At 40.6% G+C, this 21,503-nt stretch overlaps 1 protein-coding gene across 5 annotated transcripts in view; it reads right to left on the bottom strand.

Annotated features, from left to right (window-relative positions):
- Nucleotides 1–20,578, bottom strand: part of GPD2 (glycerol-3-phosphate dehydrogenase 2) — a 132,398-nt gene extending 111,820 nt beyond the window's left edge. The window contains exons 1-2 of one of the 5 annotated variants that reach the window (XM_075933428.1): nt 20,375–20,578; nt 19,720–19,825 (exon numbers count right to left, since the gene is read on the bottom strand). The gene's annotated coding sequence lies outside the window, so the exon portion shown is untranslated. Of the gene's footprint in view, nt 1–19,719; nt 20,204–20,374 lie in introns of those variants that run through there. The other 4 variants (XM_075933427.1, XM_075933429.1, XM_025185928.2 and 1 more) reach the window with 4 other exon arrangements.
- Between the last annotated feature and the right edge of the window lie 925 nt (nt 20,579–21,503).

The raw sequence follows: 21,503 nt of genomic DNA, 5'->3' as shown, positions 1-21,503 counted from the left end.
ATCACCCTAACAAAGTACTTAGCATCCCCAATGCCCGTTGTTTTCAGCAAGCTAAAAGCACACTGCTGTTTACAAAGATATATAGTGAAAGAGAAAAGTGGTTTGGAAACCAAAGTTAAATGGAACTGATGTCAGACATTTACATATACTATCTAAACAAAGAGTCCACTTTTCACAAATGTAAAAGATAAAACTTGAGAATATTAGTCCACTAGAATTCAGTAGTTTTAACTATGAAAACATAGTCTTATGTATGGCCTTTTTATAATGTTCCTTCTAACATGTCAGTGAACTCCAAACAGCCTTTGTTTGTTTAAACTGGAATTGTTGTGATGTTGAGAACAAAAGCTATTTAAAAAGTTCATGTTAGTTTTTAACTGTATGCTAAAAAAATGGAACCTCGCCTTCAAGCAGGCATCATGCAGAATAAGAAAATGTGATCTTTATCAAGACCATTTTGAAACAAAGATTGTCCACATATTTAAACTGACATACTACTGCACATGATTTTTATTTAACAGAATTGAAGGTAGAGAAATCTGAAGTGGAACACAAACGAAAATGCTGACAAAAATCTTAATGCTGATTTTCCACATCTACATGATAGTCAAATTAAAAAAGTGGTTTCCAAGGCAACTTTACCCTTTATATTATTCATCTGCTATTTCTAAACATGAGATCCATAATCTAAAAGAAGCACATTCTATTCGGCCATTTTAACGAATGGTTCCCCAGTATTTAAAAAAAATCCATTTTTTCTATGTTGACAGAAATAACTTTCTTATTCATTTTATACAACTGACTAGCACATTTCCTTCAAACAATCCTTTGTGCATCAGCTGAGATCCACAGTATTGCTTTATTATATAGGAAATATCTAATACAGTAATTCCTCATTTAACACTATAGATGCGTTTCTGAAAATGTTCGTGGTAAGTGAAAACATGCTATATGGGGTAATTTTCCCATTAAAAATAATGGAAAAGGTGGGGGTTGCATTTCAGGTGGCAGTGGCAAAGTCAATTTTTTGTTGGTGTTAGTCAGCATAGATTCACCAACGGCAAATAATGCCTGACTAATCTGATTAGCTTCTATGATGAAGTAACTGGCTCTGTGGACAGGGGGAAGGTGGTGGACATGATATACACCTTGAATTTAGCCAAGCTTTTGATACGGTCTCCACAATATTCTTGCTAGCAAGTTAAGGAAATGGACAACAAGGTGGTTAGAAAGCTGGCTACATTGTTGGGCACAACGGGTAGCTCGATGACTGGCTAGCAGTCACTTTCAAGCGGAGTGCCCTAAGGATCAGTTCTATGGCCAATTTTGTTCAACATCTTGATTAATGACCTGGATGAGGGGATGGATTGCACCCTCAGTAAATTTTACACTAAGCTAGGAGGAGAGGTAGATACATTGGAGAGTAGAAATAGAATTCAGAGTGACCTAGACAAATTGGATGATTAGTTCAAAAGAAATCTGATAAGGTTCAACAAGGACAAGTGCAGGGACAGAAGAATCCCAAGCACTGTTACAGGCTGGGGACCGACTGGCTAAGTAGCAGTTCAGCAGAAAAGGACCTGAGGATCCACTGAGGATTACAGTGGATGAGAAGCTGGATATGAGTCAACAGTGTGCCCTTGTAGCCAAGAAGGCTAATGACATATTAGGTTGCGTTAGGAGGAGCATTGCCAGCAGATCTAGAGAAGTGATTATTTCCCTTTATTTGGCTCTGGTGAGGCCACATCTGGAGTACAGTGTCCAGTTCTGGGCCCCCCCCAGTATAAAAAAAGGATGTGGACGCACTGGAGAAGTTCCAGCGCTGGGCAACCAGAATGATTAGGGGGCTGGAGCACCTGACCTACAAGGAAAGTCTGAAGGATTTGGGCTTATTTAGCCCAGCGAGCTGAGCAGAAAGGCTGGCCGGCTTTGGTTTTGGTTTCTGCAGGTGGGGAGCGACCCTAGGTGGAGGGGAAGTTACACATAGGAGGGGTGCCCCAGCTCACACCCAGGGCTGCAGGGGGAAGGGTGGGTGGCCGAGCCATTGTGCGCATGGGGGTGGGGGCACTGCGTGCCAGCGGGGGGTGGGGGTGGGAGAGGGGGAAAAGGATTGGTTATGTAACCTTGTGGGCGGGAGGGGGCAAGACCCGGGAGGCTACATGCTGGTGCCACGGGGGGCAGGGTGGGACCACGATCGGGTCGAAAAGTACCTTAAAACCTTCTCCTAGATGAAAGGTTCTCTCATGTGCTGTCTAAGTGGCGGGTGAGGGGTGGGAAGGAGCAGGGCGCTGTCTGTGTGGGGCACAGGCCGGCAGTTAGGGAGGTGGTGAGAAAGGGGGGTGGCAGCGTGCAAAAGAGCCGACTCCGCTCCTCTTTCCTCCTCCTCTCTCCCCTCACCTTGTGTCTGGCCTAGAGCCAGTTTTAACCATCAGCGCCCTTTTCCATCAGGGATGGAAAGCGCCACAGGCCCAGAACAGCAGCGGCCTGGGAATGCATTGCCACCAGCAGAGCTAGTGCGGGGGAGTGGGGCCCCCGTCACACCCTCCCACAGTACCTTAAAACCTTCTCCTGGAAGAAAGGTTAGCCCATGCAAAGTTTGATTGCGGTAGCTCTTATAGCATCCAAGTTATTAGGGCACAAACATACAAACATTCTTGTGTATATATTAGACTACTATTCAATACCTCATCCACCTTGCTCCATAACTAAACAACTAAAAGCTTTGTATGTATTTGGCAAGAGGATTGTTTTAAATGCTAATAATGTATTTTCCTCGTCGTACAGTAAGCCCTTTAAGTCAAATTCCACCATCAGTTATACTCAAATAACCCATTTTTCCTTGGTATGCAGCTGTGAAGGACCTTGAAAATAAAGATCACAGTAGAAGTAAATCCCACCAAAACCCCTTATCAAAAGATATTTATTTTAAAATCACAGATGACATTTTTTATACCTCATGGACAGCAAATCAGTACAGTGTTATCTATTATATCACAATTCTTTGCACTAATTATTTTTCTCTTCTTGGCTCATACTAGTGAAACTTGTAGTTAAACTGGTACAAAAATAATAAAAATGTGCAATGACATCAGTGCAGTTGCCCTGACATACCTGCATCATAACTGAGCATAATTGTCCTGAACACTTGGTGTTCCCAGGTAAACTGTGCCCATTGTTACAAATTGTCATTGATGTAAGTTTTCAGAGGCTGTTGCACTGAATACATTATCAGAAACCTTCAAATGCTATGAAGCCTTTTCACCCAATACATCCCAACTTAATTACTGCAGATATACATTATATGTAGAATGACACAGACATCCAAATTAAGGGGTTTTTTTTTTTTTACTTACTATAGAACAGTGGGTTTCGACCCGTTGTCCCTGACCTCTGGAAATACTCAGGCTATGCCCAAGGTTTCCAAAAGGATCTGCACCTCCATTCTAAGTTTGAGGGATTGCAAATGAAAACTGTTGAAAAAACAGCGCTGTAGGAACAACTAGTGAGACATTTTGTGCTTTGTATAGTATGTATACTTCTTAAGGATATAATAAAGGTAACTCAAACTAGGCAGCCAAGAAAGGACCTTTTAATTTTCATGTTTACTTAAAAACACTTGCATCATCATTCCTAAATCACAGAACAGATTAACAACTTATAAGTAATACTTCAAGGAAGAGAATACAGAAGACCAGCTACTTAAATAGCCATGTATGGGGCTTGTCTTCAGAGCTAAAAATGCTGCTTAAAATAAAAAAAACTCTTGCGGTAATTAACATGCATGAGTTCTCATGAGATAAAGGGCATATTGAAGATCGGGCACTTGATTTGCTGTGAGGTATATACACAGAGGTCAACCTTATACCTGCAACCTGGAGAGGACCCCAGACTTTATCTTACAGTTAAAACAAAAGTGCCTCATCTTCACTGTGCGAGGTTTGTTTTTTTTGTTACCTCAGGATCACCGCAACATATGAAAGGGGAAGTGGGAAGCAATTTTTATAACAGAGAAGACGCGTGCGTGTGTGTGCGCACGTGTAAAAAACAGGAATAGGAACTGCTTAAACTAGGATCTAGCATAATGCTCTGTCATTGACCAAAAGGAACGAACAATGCCCTATAAATGCTAACTGAAAGCAGAGCGATCTACCTTTGGGGTGCATACAGACACAGAAAACAATGTTCTGAAGTAAGGGCTACTGTGGGCACAGATGGGACAGATGGCCCAATAAGCATTAGATAAGAGTTAGTTGAAATCATAGATATAAAGTATGTACCACAAAGAACCATCTGATAGATGATATATGAAGTATTGTACTCTTTTCTAGCACATAGAACACTAAAAAAGACTTCTATTTCAAGTTGAGAGAAGATTTGATTCTTCTCCAAGTCTGAGATAGTTAAAGTTATTGCCAGCACAAGCAGTTTATTTGTATTGATTTTAAAGGACTTCAACTATAAACCAGTTATACAAGGAATACATTGAAAAATTTGCATAAAGTCATAAAGGATTATTCTGATATTTCCCAAATACTTCAAACTGTTAATAGCATGAGCAGGAAATTGGAGTGCTGTACTTTGACTACAATCTTGAAATCATAAACCACAACTAAGAGTCTTGTTCTTTATCTCTTGTGCAAATTCAAATTATACCTGTACAACAAAACCACCCTCATTTCTAGACCCTTGATCCAAAGTCCAGTGAAGCTAATGGCAGTGTTTCCATTGACTTTTACAGGGTTTGGATGCGGCTTAAAGAATAACTGAGGAGCACTGAAATTTTTAGGAGCCAGCCTATGGTTAGTACTGTAATTTGTATTTATGGTAAATGCAGTTCAATCTGTCACCCAAAGGGTTAAGCAAAACATGCAGAATGTAAAGCATTTTGTTGAGGGAATTAGTTTAGTATCAATAAAAATCCACAGGAACAATAATTCACTCTTACCACTACTGGTAGATTTTTTTTTCCATTCTAACATTTACAAGGAAATAAAAAACAAAACAAATGAACATAAAAGGGAAATATAAATTTACTCTGTATGTTAAATAACCTGAATATATATTTTTTAACATTTAACTTCCAAAAATAAGGCGGTGAAATAGCATGGAACCCATCACAGATCCCATCAAGTCTCAAAGCATGATAATAATGATATTAAGCATAGTGCACTTACTGCTGGAGTATGTCCAGAGCATATCCAGGGTCCACTGGAACAAGGACAAATCTTGGGAGGCCATAAGCATACACTTCTGCAAAGCATTTTGAGTTGAGCAACTGCTACTGGCATTCGATCCTCTGGACATGGCTACCTCCAGTCCAGTTCCATGGTGCTGCTGCCCACCCCTTACTGTTTCTATCACAGGCAGCAGTAGGGGAAAAAGGGCCAGAGGAGGCTGCCGCAAAGCAGTCTCTGTCTGTGGCAGGCCCAGGCTATGTCCACGGCAGGCCCCTGTCTGCCATCCCGCTGAGAAGCCTTTGTCTGGGAGGAGCTCAGACACCCTGTGGACAAGGGGATGCTGCCATCCTGCGCTGCTGCCTCTGATAGCATACTGGCCGCACAGGAAATTAAATCCTGGCCACACAGGAAATTAAATTCAGATTTTCCCAGGATTGTCACCTGGAGAGCAGTGGAGTTGAAAGTCATGCCAGAGCAGTGACAGCAGGGCACTGCGGAATATCTCCTGGACTCCAAGAACATTGACTTTCAAAGAGCTGTGTCTGCACTACTACAAAGTCGACCATGTAAGGTCAAATTTAGCAATTACTTATCATGAAAGCAAGAGTACAGAAATCTACTTTAAAGGACCTTAAAATGGACAGAACAGGCTCAATGATGTGAACTAGTTTAGAAAAAAATTACCTAATGTGGCTAAGTTCAACCTAAACTTCCAGTGTAGACCAGGCCAAAGCCAGCCTCTTGAACTTGGTCTCTTTCTTCTGTTTCACCTATCTTCCATCTTCCTTTATTTAATAAATAAATTCTTGTCTACAAGGGACAAACTCTGTCCTGATTTAAGAAGCACCCTTTGAAGTGACTGGCAGCTGGGGACACTTTTCGAAGTAAAATTCTACTCTTAAAACAGTAATTAAGTTTCCAGTAACTCTAAATGAGTTCAGTGGTTGATACCATTATACAACGTTTTTTATCTTAGGAAGTGAGATAATCTGAGGTCACATCCACAACTAACAGGATGCAAGGACTTCAATCCTTATGTTTAAATTGCTTAGTAGTCAGAGCACTTGCTCTTCGGAAAATAAGATCAAAGATAACTCTACTTTAGTAAAGGTCCACAGACTTCAGGCTAACAGATGGATAAAAACATAAAGCTTGGCATTGTGTGTGAAATACCGTGTGCAATACCATGTGCACTGAATCAGACAGTGTTTGAGATGTAAAACACATTACATTAAGAAAAGTAATCCAGTCTGTGATGTTTTGTACTGAAGTACTGTAGGAGACCATTACCATTGAATGTGGTTGCCTAGCACTCCATTTTAAAAATCAACATATAAAGCATGAGTCACCCAAAGAGATTATGCAAAAATAGACACAATCCATGGAGACTGTCTCAGTTTATATTAATAATCATTACTGTCTTTAATAATATTAAAAAGCACAGTTATTAAAGTGGTTTTCATTTCATTTAAAAAAAATGTTCTAGTGAATTTAAAGTTCCAGGCTGATGTCAGAATGAGCAGGCATAGGCAATGCAACCTCTCTCACACTTACTAACCCAGGCTCCCTGCCTATGCAATCTTTCACCTAATGAGACTGCAAGTTATAGCACCAGCTGTGATGGCAGATAAAACAGGAATGAGACAGTCAACCTATGACTGTTTTAATCTAATCTAAAAGAAGTTAAACTATTATCATGACTCAAATGTAACTCTATACATTAATGGTGTTTTTCCAAATCATACCTATGAAGGAAATGCCCAGCAAGTAAAAAGGGGAGTTAAAAATAATCTACTAGCATAATATCACCATTTATTACCTTTCAAAAGACTGGTCATTTAAATGGCGAGAGAAGCCATGATAGTAATCTGCTCTGACTTTCTGTATAAAGCAAAGCATCTCTCAAATCCACATCATGATAACAAGCAAACAGTTACACCTAAATACAACACAAATTAAGGTGCTTCCTCTGTAATACTCCTCCCCATAACTATCAGCCTGCAGCATCCTGGATTTCTCCTTGTGTCATGGCTATTTGGGCAATGAATAGCAGTCACAGAATCTACCTGCAGCCAACCAGAAGATCACTATCTATCCTATTAGAAACAGACTAGGTCACAAGAGGCAACTGTCCCACTCTGCCCAGAATGGTAAGATCTCATCTGGAATTGAACAAAGGGACTATTATTTGTAGTTAGTCAATCCAAATGTTTCTTTCTAGTGATAATGTCCTTCAAGATTTTAGAATCAGTATATTTCATTGTGCACCTTGTTTTTATTCATAGATTAGAAAATGAAAACAAGATTCTCTACTTTTGGGAGTGGGAGGGGTCTTAACTTGAATCAATGAGTCAGTGAACTGAACTAGTTGAATAAACTGAAAAGACAAGTCTCTGCAATTGCTGTCAAAAGCTGGTTTAGCACTTCATAGAATACTAGGACTGGAAGGGACTTCGAGAGGTCATCGAGTCCAGTCCCCTGCCCCCATGGCAGGACCAAATACTGTCTAGACCATCCCTGATGGACATTTATCTAACCTACCTTAACACCTACTCTTAACCTACACTTCATACTCCAGTTCCACTTGCAAAAGTGACTGCCATGAGATCAGTGGTTTGACTCTTTAAAACTTAGCAGCAAATATGTACTATTACATTATTTTTGCATTTAATTTAAATTTTAATATTATAAGACATTTAGGCCTTAAGATAGCTGTCATTTAATTTTAAATAGTTTTTAATAAAGCAGTATTGGATTTAAATTTTTAAAAACTCATTTAAGTAAAAATCTCAGGTTATTTGTAATTTTTTATCTACACTATTTACTATGTTCTTGACATTTATCCTTGAGCTTCAGCCAAATAAACTCTTTAGTAGGAGGAAGTTTAGAGATATAAAAATGATCCTATTTATTACAAAACTGCACACAGATCTGCACAGCCAAACACCACCCTTTCAGTAACTGCACAATAAGCAATTGTTTAGGCAAGTCAAGGGAGGCTTCCAATTTTCTAAATTAGTTCCTCATCTGTAAAGCTGATGAGCACCTGCAGCTCCCATCCAATACAGTGGGACTTGCAAGTGTTCAATATCTTTTGGAATCAGACCCATATTAGCACACATAGTTTCAAAAACTGAGCCTAACACTGACTGGTCTTACAGAAACATGTATAGAAAAGTCACTTTCTCCCAGGGCAATACAAATAAGTATGCAAGTACTGTATATGTATTCTGTTTGGATAGATACTCAGTAAAGGAACTAGGATTAAAAGGGTCTCACCAAAATTATTAATATTAGCCCACACTTTCTAGGTGGACGACCACTGAGCATTTTGAAACTTCACTGAGACGAATCTAAGTGTTTTTGTTCAATTATGTTCTTAAATCAAAAAATCAGTGAAACTGGTTAAAATGGATTAGGAATTGATTACACAAGGGGCAACACATTTTTTAAGCCATTCCTTTGTTACTCTATTATAAAACTTTGGCTAAACGTAATTAGTTTACTTGAAAATAAATGTGTGTGTGAAATAACACCTTCTGGTATTTTGGGGTTGGGGGGAAACTACAGTTATTTGCAGGGATCCAAGTGAGCACTGAGGCACACTCTTCATTACTGTGACTGAGGGCAGAAGCCAAACAGTGACTTTTTTTTCCTTTTTAATTGAAAGGGGGTTGCACTTGGACACTAGGGAGAGAAGCAGCTTGACATTCAGCTTTGAAAGGAAAGGCTGAGACTTTTTAAAGGCAAAATTACAAACACATTTCCCTCTTCACTCCCTATCTCCCATGAGTATGACCTGAAAAGGTGGAGGGAGGATTATTTCATACCAATGATGGGCTACCTTTTGTAAGTTCAGAATATTTTTCATCTAAATTGCCATTTTCTTCCACATGTTAAATTCATTAAAATAAATACAAAATTTGTTACTGTTAGGTTATCAAAAACCTACCTATTTTCTTGTGTTAATCTCTCATTCTGTAAAATCTATTCAGTCTTCTTCTGACAGAATGTTTTTCCCCTTTTCTCTGATCTGCTTCACAATTAGGTTCCCCCCCCCCCAATCTTTTCTCTAATGTTTGTTTGTATTTCCAACATTTCCCAAATGTGCATGTTATCTTTTCACTCTCTCTTCATTAAGTTGTTCCCAACACACCTGAATGTATGGAAGATCCAACAGCTACGTGTCCAGTTATATGCTATACAAAACATGATTGTCTTAAGAGCACAATCCTGCATTCCTATTCATCTGAATGGTCCCACAAACTTCTCTGGCACACCCACTTGCATAAGGACTAGTTACATAAGTAAATATAGTAAGCTCTAACTCATTTATACTAAATAGACTAGAAGATCTATCTTATGAAGGAAAAGCAAATAAAGACAAAACCACACAGAGAAAACAAGAAACATATCTCCCTGCCTTCAAATAAACACAACAAGCCATACAGATAAAACTAAAAACTAAATTGTTGCTTGCCTTACATGTTAATGAGAACCCTTGCTTTGAAACATCAAGGGTTTATATTTCAAAATGGGAACCATATATCGAAGCGGATATTTAAAAGAGTATGATTCTTAAACTATACTTATGAGAGGGTAGAAAAAAGAATGGCAAAGAACTATTGCTTGAGCAGAAATTACAAAAAAAAATTGCCTAATGTTTTCATATAGGAAATTGATGTCTGAAAAGATGGCTTACCTTGTTCTCCTTCACCCCTAAAGTTCCTCACACAAACATGTTTTAGTCTCTCCCATCATAAGCAAAAAACAACAACAAAACCTTGATTATGCTCGATTCACCAACTATTTCCTATCTCCCTTTCATCTCTAACTCCATTCCTACAACTAAAGTTTGGAGTGTTTCCACACCCTGCACTCAACCAAAACTACTCCTTCCCACTTCTAATGCCCCCTTTCTAGCTAAATCTCCAAAGCAGTTCTCCATTCTCCTTAAGCTGTCAACCACCTTTGAAAGACTCAACCATACCCTTTTTCTTGAAATCTTGTCCTTTCCTGGTTCTCCTTTAGGGTGACTAGGAGTTCAGATTTCATCCAGGACACCCAATCAAAAAAGCACCACTGATTGGGCCTCTTACAGTGGTGGCAGTGCCACCTAGCTTGCAGGCTCTCTGCTAGCCTCTGCACCACAGAGGTCCTGGGAAACAGCTGGCATATTCCCCCTCCAGCTCCATGGTGTCCCTGCCTCAAGTGCCACCCCCGTCCCTCACACTGGCTAAGAGCCATTGCCAATGGGAGTTGCAAGAGTGGTGCCTACAGAGCCGCCTAGCCACGCCTCCACATAGCAGAAGCTGCTTGAGACAAACAGCACCCAGAACCTGAACCTGAACCCTTGACCCCTTCTCCTAGCCCTGATTCCTGTCCCACATGCCAAACCCCTTGATCCTAGCCTGGAGTACACTGCTACACCCCAAACCAGTGTTCTCTAACTTTTATGTCCATCTGCAGAATGAATTTTATGAGAGCCAATAGGGAAATAATATGCAACACATCACCTCCATATTAATGCACTTAACAAAATTCATTCTGCACATGGACAATCAGTGGTGAGGGTGAGATTGAGGGGTTCAGAGTGTGGGAAGTGGCCCAGGATTGTGGGGGCATGAGGTGTTTGGAATGTAGGAGGGGGCTCAGGGCAAGAGGCTGAGGTGGAATGCAAGATCTCAGTAGGAATCAGAGTGCAGGAGGGGGCTCAGGCACAGCTTTGGGGTACAGGATGTTATGTGGAGCATCTCCCACTTGGTAGGGAGACAATAAGTGGTGCAACACTGCCCGCGTTGCCCCACACTCACTTGCAGGCACCACCACCCACAACTGGCCATGTTTCCCAGCCAATGGGAGCTGTGGAGACAGAACTTCCAAGCACTGAGGAACAGCAGCATGCTGAGCTCACACACACACACACACACACACACACCCAGAATACAGGGACTTTACGGACTGCAGCCCAAGGCCCCAAACTAAGCCTGTAAAGCCCCTTTCTTAATCCTGCCCTGCTGCTGAAGCCGGAAGAGTGTGCCTCTTCCCCGGCCACAGCAGCTGCATACATGTAAGCCTCTGAATTCCAAAGGGCTTTATTCTTTACTACACTTCTCTCTGAGTAAGCTCACCTACAAACCCATTTAATTACACCTATTCACTGACAATTCACAGATCTCTCTCTCTCTCCAGTCAGACCTGTCTTCGGTCCAAACTAAAATTTCAGTGCATCTTTCTAACATCTCCTCATGAATGTATAGCTATCAACTGACATTCAACATGCAGCCAGGATAGAGCAGTCTACCACCTGTGGGATAATATTTAACTGGTTAAACATTTTGTTTAACTAGTGCACCACAATTTTACATTCCCATTGGAAATCATTAGGAACAATTTATTAGATGCCCAGAAATCCACAATCTTGGAAGAAGGCTGTATTTGGTTTAAAAACTGACCTGGTTTAGAGAGAAAGAAAAGGCAGCTTTAAAAATACATAACAAATGGGGGAAAAAGATGAAGTTGATAGTAACAAATATAAATCAGGAACCTAGGAACTGTAGAAAATGTATAAGGGAAGCAAAGGACAAAGAGACATCTATAGACAGCAGAATTATGGATGATACAAAGGAGGTTTTTTAAAAAATGTATTAGAAACAAAAAATTCTAATGACAGTATCAATCCATTACTTGAGGAAAATGGTAGAATTACCAATAATTACTGCAGAAAAAGCAGAAGTATTCAATTAATATTTTTTCTATATTTGAGGAAAACACTAGTAGAATAGAAAGACATGATGGGAATCTCTGAAGGACATTAAAACAGCAGATACTAAACATCATACACTATTAAAATTAGCAGGTCCAGTTAACATACATCTAAGAGTTTTAAAAGAAGTGACTAAGGAGCTCACTAGAGACCATTAATGTTGCTTTTCAAGAAGTCTCGGAGCACTGGAAGAAAGCTAATGTACCAATTTGTAGAAAGGGTAAATTCGATTACTTAGTTAATTATAAACCAATCAGTCAGCCTGACATCAATCCCACGCAAGATAATAGTGTGAGTGGACTCGATTAATAAAGAATTTTTTTAAAAAAAATCTATAATTAATACCAATCAACAAGGGCTGTTGGAATTGATCCTGTCAAAAAAATTGATATATTTTATGAGATTATACATTTATAATAGGAAATAATGCTGACACAATAGACGTAGACATCTGCTAGGCATTTGACTTAGTACTACGTGATATTTTGATTAAAAAACTAGAATGATATAAAATTAATATGACACACATTAAATGGCTTAAAAACTGACTAATGGGTCTCAAAATATAACTGTAAATGGGTAATGGTCATCAATCAGGTATGTTTCCAGTAATGTCCCAAAGGGATCAGTTTGTGGCTCTATGCTATTTAATATTTGTCTTAATTACTTGGAAGAAAACACAATCATCACTGAAAGTTTGCAGAGGACTCAAAAAATTGGGGAAGTGTAAATAATGAAGGGAAAAGTCATCAATTCAGAGCAAACTAACATTCACTTAGTAAACACAAACAATATGTGTTTTAATATAGCATAATGTAAATGTATACATGTGAGAACAAAGAATGTAAACCAAACAGGATGAGAAACTGTATCCTGAGAAGCAGTGGTCAAAAGGTATGCAAAAGGTCAAATTAGATTAGCACAGTAAGCCCCTTCTGGCCTCCTAACTATGAAAACTGGACAACAGCTAGGCTACCGTTGTGCTGAGACCACAGGCTATCATGCTATTGTCTTACTGCTTCCTTGTATTCCCCCAACAGTCTCCATATCCATCTGTTGTCTCTGGTCTTACACTTAGATTGTAAGTGCTTTGAACCAGGGACTTTTTGTTTTTGTGTCGTATCACACATACTCCTTAATCATAAATCACACAAACAACAATGATATATTGAATCCCAAAGACAAAGTAATGATTGGCTATCCTTCCATGGAACATTCAGTACATTAATTATCCAGACACTAATTCATGATACTAAGAAAGCAATGCAGCATATTATTAAGTAAAAGGGACCTTTTTAAACATCTTTATAGAAATTGCACAGTAAAAATTCAAAGTACAGAATTCTATACCATTACAGTAGTACTTTATATAATAAAATATATCAGCAAAAAAATCTATTTTTAAAGACAGAGATTTACTATTAAAGACATAATAATATATTAGATGATACCAGGTTATTAGGAGGGTCTGCTTCAAGTATCTTTAAAGTAACTTCTGTACTGTGTTTACATACATATGACTAGATATGCAGCAACCAGAACTTATCCAACCTTTAATTTGATACAAAGAAAAACTTGTACAAGGGAATTCATGGAAATACAGAAACAAGGACATAGACACTTGACTATGTTCTTAACTGTCAAACCTAGTGATCACACACTAGGTAAAAGTTAATAACTAATCTTCAATCATTGCCTCTTACTGCTGAGCATTTCTAATACTGTATTATCTTTCCCATAAGTGACTGAGACATAGAACAGCTCTGTTTGGCTAATACTGCACTTAATTTTTTTGTATAAAAATTATTACCACTGAATACACTATTATACATCCAATCTGTTTCTTAATTACTATGTGGCCACATGCTCCATTTTGGCATAGCACATTAGTTGTTCTCCCTATGGTTTCCTCCTGGTCATCCACTGTTCTGCCCAACCTTCAATGCTTTCCAGGATGAGGGGACATATCCCTCCAAGATATACATAACAGATACACTTCTTCTAAAGTAAAAAATATATATGTGGTCTACCCAAAAAAGCCCAAAATATACATGAAAAAAATAAACTCACCCCTTCCCTAGAAGAAACCCTGGTAAGATAGCAGTATTCCCAGTTCTTAACTCCAGCAAAATTTCTCTCCTCACAATAAGAGCTCCAAGTCAGCTCTCCTTCCCACTAAAGCAGCAGCTGAGCGGACCTCTTCCTTTACAACTCCTCCCCCAAACACCAGCTTCAAATGCCATAGAGGAGAAGGGAAAGCTGATTTGGCCTCAGCCTACTAACCCTTGCTGACGAATATAACATTTGTTCACACTATCACATGTCATACAAAGAAATATGTAGCACTGCAGGTATTGTACCTACTGTTTCAGGTTTTATCAAAAATAGAGAAATTTGCACCATGTAGTTACATCAGTGTAGATGTAGATAAATAATGTAGGTAAACTTTATGAGTACAAGCTCCATCTTACATTGATGCTGTATAGCAACACTGAGGAAAAAAAATTCAAAAGGGCCCTGTTTAGACAGAGCTTGTGACAAAGTGTTCGCCCACACCAGTCTTGAAGAGGATTAAATTATGTTAGAAGGTCTAATTAACCACAAAGGTTGCACCTTAAGGGGCGCCAAGGATGAATAATGCTTTATTAAGGTTGATGCTTACCTGGTCAGAAACAGAAGCACTTCCAATAAAATTAAAGGAAAGAACAGAAGAGGTTTGTGAGCGAAATAATCAATAGGAGGGATATTGGTTAAAGATTACAGGGCTGGAGAAGTAGTCAGAGTGAGCAGAGAAAGCTTAGACAGTTTTGTCAGTGCCCAGATACTAGAGTACAGGAACAGGAATAAAAATAGAACAGAGCTCAGAAAACAAGCAGTCAAGTCTAGAAGATCCCAAGCACTTAAATTCACTTGTTTAATAAGTGCTATCTATAGTACTAACAATCAGTAATCAGAAGATGGGCCTAACTAGCCTAGGGTGATAACTACCTAGCCCCAGTAAAAATCAGTCAAATGGAATCTATCTATATTCACTTGTGGGATCACAGAATAAAAGACACCACCATAATGCACAGAACCAATGAAAGTAATAGTTACAATCCACTGCAAAGTCAAACTCCCAATATTTATTGCATTCAACATTTTACATATACAAAATTAATATATCATGTCAATGATACCTCAAGAATTATCGTAAGATGGACCGCATCTAAATAGACAAACTGTCTCTTGGACAAACTCTCCTGCCATGTGCAACCAATCATATCCCCTTCACTTATAATCACATAACTATCTTGTAGCAACTTACAGTAACCTCACATGGGAAAGTAATATTAGGAAAGTATTTATTATACTTTTAGCTATCTTTTAAAGTGACTATGCAGCTAGAATGTGACCAGCCAGCTCTCTATGGACTCCCAGCTAATATTCACAAACTTTGATCCCAAGAGCATGTGTATTTGGATATATATGTACTGGGGAGGGAGACGGAGAGAGAGAGAATACAAGAATAGCATCTGTAGTAAGAATGGGTAATGAAGTAGAATGGTTCTGAGACCATTCATCTGAAGAAGTAGGTTGTGCCCACAAAAGCTCATGGTATCATCTACATGTTTTATTAGTCTCTAAGGTGCTGCAAGACTATTTGGGGTTTTTTAGAAGTTTTTCAGAAACCAGTTTTACTACTGCAATAATATCTGTGCAATATTCAGACCTTGATAACTCCAGTCACCAGAGACAAAGAAACTCTCCCTCATAAATTAGGAACTATAAGAATTAAAAATGTTTATAGAAATCCATCTCTTATGGTCATGAAGATGAATTTCCAAGTGTGATCAGTGTTGTCTGCTTCTAAAAACAGAACTCCAATGTCCTGCTACTTGTTCAGTGCTTTTTCAGACAGCAGAAGTGTGAAATTGATATGAGGCTATTGAGTAGAAGCAGTGCAAGTGCCTAGTCTTGTCAATTTCATTCCGTTGCTGCTTGAGAAAGCTCTAAGTCAGGTGTGGGGAACCTTTTTTGGGTCAGAGTACACTGACCCACAAAAAACAGTCAGGGACTGCACACAAATGAGAAAAAAAACATCCCTCAACAGCATGGGCTCAGCCCCAACTCTCAGGGGCCAGATCCACGTAAGCGGAGGGCTGCATCAGCCCCCAGGCCTGAGGTTCCCCACGTTTGCTCTAAGCAGCAGCATGAAGTGCTAGGGTTGAGAGGAAAGCAAGTTCCCCTACAACAACAAAAAAGACAGGATGGAGAAAATGCAGCTTCTATGGGAAAGGGAAAAGATTATTTTTGCCCCAACAATGGGGAAAGTGGGAGTTCTGACACAGCTCCTACTTCTTACCAACAGCCAGGGAAATAGGACTAACTTCCAGATTCTTTAGAATCAGCTTCCATATAGTGGGTGTACTCCTATGGGAGGTAGAGCTGATTTTTTTTATGCCTGGGAAAATAACTCATATAATTGAGGGTATATACTAAAGGCCTTCACACCAGACACTTCCCCAGCAATTAGTGACTGGCTAGAAGAGATAAAAGCTGAAGGAAATCCTGCTGGAAATTAAATATACAAAAATACCCAATTCAAAAGATTTTAGTCCCTGAAAAATCTTTTTTAAAATGCAAATTTAAAATAATTCCCTTCATTTTCAAAAGTTTAGCAATGTTACCATGGTTATGGTATTCTGTAGATAGTATTCATCATCTTGAAGTCAGATTTATGTGGTATTTATCTTCTTACAGTCAGATTTGTGTGCTTTCCAATAGGAAAGCAAGCCTCAATCAATGTTCCAATATGGTGACTAGCTTGTTATAAAACATTTACTTTTTGTCAATCAGAATTCTTTAAAAAAAAAAAAAAAAAAAAAAAAAAAAGTACAATATATAAACTACAAAACATCGATAACCTCCCCAATAACACCATCCTTGCCACCATGGATGTAGAAGCTCTATATACCAACATCCCACATGAAGACGGATTATAAGCAATTAGAAACACTATCCCAGAGGACACCACTGCCAGCCTGATAGCACTGCCATAGAACCTATGTAACTTTGTTCTCACCCACAATTATTTCCAGTTTGAGAACAACTTATACCTCCAGATCAGCGGCACAGCCATGGGTACACGCATGGCCCCACAGTATGCTAAAATCTTTATGGCTGACCTAGAACAACGTTTCCTCAACTCCCGTCCCCTTTCACTCCTTCTCTACCTACGGTACATCGATGACATCTTTAGGATCTGGACGCATGCCAAGAAACACTGGAGATATTCCACAGAGATTTCAACAACCTACACCCCACCATCAACCTCAGCCTGGACCATTCTACACGAGAGATCCACTTCCTGGACACCACAGTACAAATCAACAATGGAAAATTAGACACCACTCTCTACAGAAAACCCACCGACTCATACAGTTACCTACATGCTTCCAGCTCCCATCCCGAACACACCACACGATCCATCATCTATAGCCAAGCCCTCCGATACAACCGCATCTGCTCTAATCCCACTGACAGAGACCAGAAGCTTCAGGATCTCTACCAAGCATTTATAAATCTCAACTACCCACCCAGAGAAATAAAAAAGCAAATTGAAAGAGCCAGACGAATACCTAGAAACCATCTACTTCAAGACAGACCCAAGAAAACCAACAATAGAACACCACTTGTCATCACCTACAACCCCCAACTTAAACCTGTCCAACACATTATCAATAAACTACAGCCTATATTGGAACAGGATACCATACTCAAAGAGGCTCTGGGAGATAGACCCATAGTCTCCTATAGACAACCACCTAACCTCAAGATGATTCTTACCAACCACCACAGGACATACCACACTAATACCAACCCTGGTACCTTCCCTTGCAACAAACCCCGTTGCCAGCTTTGACCACATATTCATTCTGCTGATACCATTATTGGACCTAACCAAGTGAGTTATAAGATCAAGAACACATATTCCTGCGCATCCAGAAATATAATCTATGCTATCATGTGCCGAAAGTGTCCGTCTGCTATGTACATTGGACAAACATCTCAGACACTTCGCCAAAGGATTAATGCCCACAAAACAGATATCAGACAAGATCACAAAGAGAAAACAGTTTCTTGCCATTTTAACCAGAAAGGACACTCTCTCAATGACTTAACCACCTGCATTCTGCTACAAAGACCTTTTACATCTGCACTTGAAAGGGAATCCTCTGAACTGTCATTCATGTTTAAATTTGACACTCTCCAGGAAGGAATGAACAAACACTCAAACTATCTTACCCATTACCAAGATAGCTTCCCCAATTATCACCTCTAATACCATTAGCTCACAGACATCCCACTCTCCCCACCTCTAATATCATCAATTCACAGACACTTACCTTCCTTCCTCCCCCCCGCATTCCCCTCCTGTTCTGAAATGTGATTTGTCCTTTTCATGTGTGTTCACTTTTTTTTTTTTAATTGTATCCTTTGGTATATATGGTTGTGACTATTTTCTTCCACTATTTGATCTGAGGAAGTGGGTCTGGCCCACGAAAGCTCATCATCTAATAAACCATCTTGTTAGTCTTTAAAGTGCTACATTGTCCTGCATTTTGCTTCATATATAAACAGAGACATTTTTAGGAGAGGCAACACCTTAACTATAGTAGAATGCTTCATTAGCAGAAAAGATAACCAGATTCCACAATGTTTTGAGAATTGTCTGAAATATCACTATATAAAACAAGAGAGCTTCAGAATATTAAGGAATCTTCAGTGTACTTAACTACTGAAAGGGATGATGACATAGAAGCAAAACAAGGGACCTATCAGGACCTCATGCAACAAATACGTTATATCATCATTTTAAAAATGTAAACACTTTCAGCTCTTAAGTAATAACTGTCATTTCTGATATAAAACACATTCCACTATGAAATTCCTGTTTAATTGTGCGATGTGAATGAATGAGTATCCCCAGGACATTTATAATAATCTATTTGAGTTGTAAAAGTTAGAACTTTCGCAAGAAGGGGTTAATGCAGAAGGATTGTTTATAGAACTCTGAGGGATTATACTTAATTTCATAACCAGTGTGCTATCTTATTTATGGTTTGTTTTTACAACCACTGAGCAACACTTTGCAGTGTTTCCCCCCTCACTGCATCCACAACTACAAATACAAAACTTACATCAGAATTAAATACTGAAGCAAAAAAGTCACTTGCCATCTACAAAAGCATTGATACATCCATTAATATTTTATCTAGGAAGTAAGAAGCAATGCCATCCATCACTGTTATGAAGCCACAAACCTTAGTAACTAAGTCCTGAAGCAGTGGCCTGGAAGTAGCTTGCCCAAGTTAAACTATTCCTGCCCCTTGAACATAAAAATGCCTTCTAATGATGATGACTCACTGAGGAAATGGTTTCAGCCCAGCAGTGCTCTTATGTGATTCTGTCAATAAGATCACAAGAGTTGATCCCAATTAATTCCTATAAACCCAGCCAGGGTGGCATTGGCATGGCAATATATGTTATGCTGTCCAGCCTTTTTTTATTATTTTACCTGTACCTATACTATTAAATTATCGATGAGGTTACTTGCTAGTGCTCCTGCCTCCCATAAGTACCCTTTCATAAAAGCTCTGCCAGCCCAGTATATGTAAATGGAATTGGGTGGCACGCTGCACTTTTTCTCCCCCAGCATCCCTCTTTACTTTACTACTGACATGCAGGCAACTCAAAGCAAAGGGCTTTTTAAAAATTAGTACAGGCACTTACAAAGCAGGAATTGGCTGGCAAAGAGCCTAGTCAGGCTGTTGCTCCCTGTAACACCACGAACTGCTCCGCAATGAGTAGCCGATGCTTCCCGCAAGCTCCTTCCCGCCTAGGATAGAAGAGAAGGTGGAGGCGGTGGAGCGAATCCAGCTCCGAGCCAGCAGCCCCGGTACCTGCGCCCTCAGCTAGCGGCTCTTGGGCTTGCTAGGTACTAGGCAACACGGAAGTCCACGGGGGCTGGGCCAGGGCAGGCGGCTGAACTGGCGTCTCCTTCGCCCAATGGCAGGGCAAAGCGCCAGCAGGAGGCGGGGAGGCCGAGCTCTGGGCGCGGGCTGCCCGGCCGTGCGGCCCGGCCCTGCGAAGAGGCAGCGGTTGCCCTGGGCTGTGCCCGCGAGGGGAAGCTAACGCCACTGGGCGCAGGATCCAGCCGTTATAGTGGGGCCCGAGCACCCCCGCCCCTTAGCGATTCCCACTAGGCCCAGATGCAACCTGATCCTGCGCCTATTTATACCTCCCCGCCCCCCGGCCTGGCTTTGTCCGCGCCCTGCCCGAGGCGGGTGCCAAAGGAACCGACTCTGCCCCGAGCGGAGGGCAGGCGAAGGCTCCCCGCTGTATGCGCAGCGCTGCCCCGGGATGCAAAGCCCGGCATCTCCCTTACCGTGCCTCCTGCTGCTGCTGCTGCTGCTTCCCACAGCCGCTCTTCCCTGCGGCACTGGCCCGCCCGGCACCTAGGCAGCGCGAGGCGTGTCTGCTGGTAACCAGAGCCTGAAAGGGAACCTCCTGCAGCTGCTGCGAGGAGGGGAGCCGCGTGGAGCTCTCCCGGCAGCTGCGGGGGGGCTCGCGCTGTGATCCCCCTCATCTCATGCCAAGGGCGCCATTTCGGATTTTGGCTGGAGAACGGGGGAAGGAGGGAACTTTAACCATGACTCCAAGGGCTACCTAGGCGCTTGAAAACCCCTAGTTTTCTGGCAGATAAAGTAGAAGTTAGCAGGAGCCACGTGTCTCATTCCTATATAAACAAATAAAGAAATATTAGACCCACTCAGCTCTAAGGACGTGTTCTGACATCTTGTGGCAAGTCACTTAGGGCCACTGTTAGGGTTAAAAACAGGACGATGTAGCACTTTAAAGACTAACAAGATGGTTTATTAGGTGATGAGCTTTCGTGGGCCAGACCCACTTCCTCAGATCAAATAGTGGAAGAAAATTGGCACAACCATATATACCAAAGGATACAATTTAAAAAAATGAACATGTGAAAAGTTAGATTTTTTCTATTGTCACTTCACCAGCTCTGCCAGAGACAGAGACCCCATCAGACTTCCTGGGTCCTAGCTCAGCTCTGGAAGGGGGAGAGGAGGACTAGTGGGTAGCAGAGGGCAGATACCTCTGGGTTCTATGTAAGAACATCAGAATAGCCATATTGGGTTGGACCAATAGTCCATCTAGCCCAGTATCTTCTGATAGCAGGCAATGTCAGGTGTTTCAGAGGGAATCATTGAGTGATTCATCCAGTCACCCATTCCCAGCTTCTGGCCTACAGAGGTGAGGGATGTGCCCCTCTCTCAGAACTAGCACATCAGGCTCAAGTCATGGGAGTTGCCTAGGAATGGTCCCAGACATACAAGGACTGCATGTTGAAAATACACTTCCTAGCCCCTTTGCCAGCATGAGTCTAACTCGATGGATTTCATAGCACTTATGGTTTTTAACATCTTTTTTACATAAATGGAAGACAGAGGCTACATCTACACTGGCATGATTTTGCACAAGAACTCTTTTGCCGA

This window comes from Pelodiscus sinensis, chromosome 7, assembly GCF_049634645.1.
Source record: "Pelodiscus sinensis isolate JC-2024 chromosome 7, ASM4963464v1, whole genome shotgun sequence".
Lineage (NCBI taxonomy): Eukaryota > Metazoa > Chordata > Testudines > Trionychidae > Pelodiscus > Pelodiscus sinensis.
This window is presented reverse-complemented; position numbering and strand designations above follow the sequence as displayed.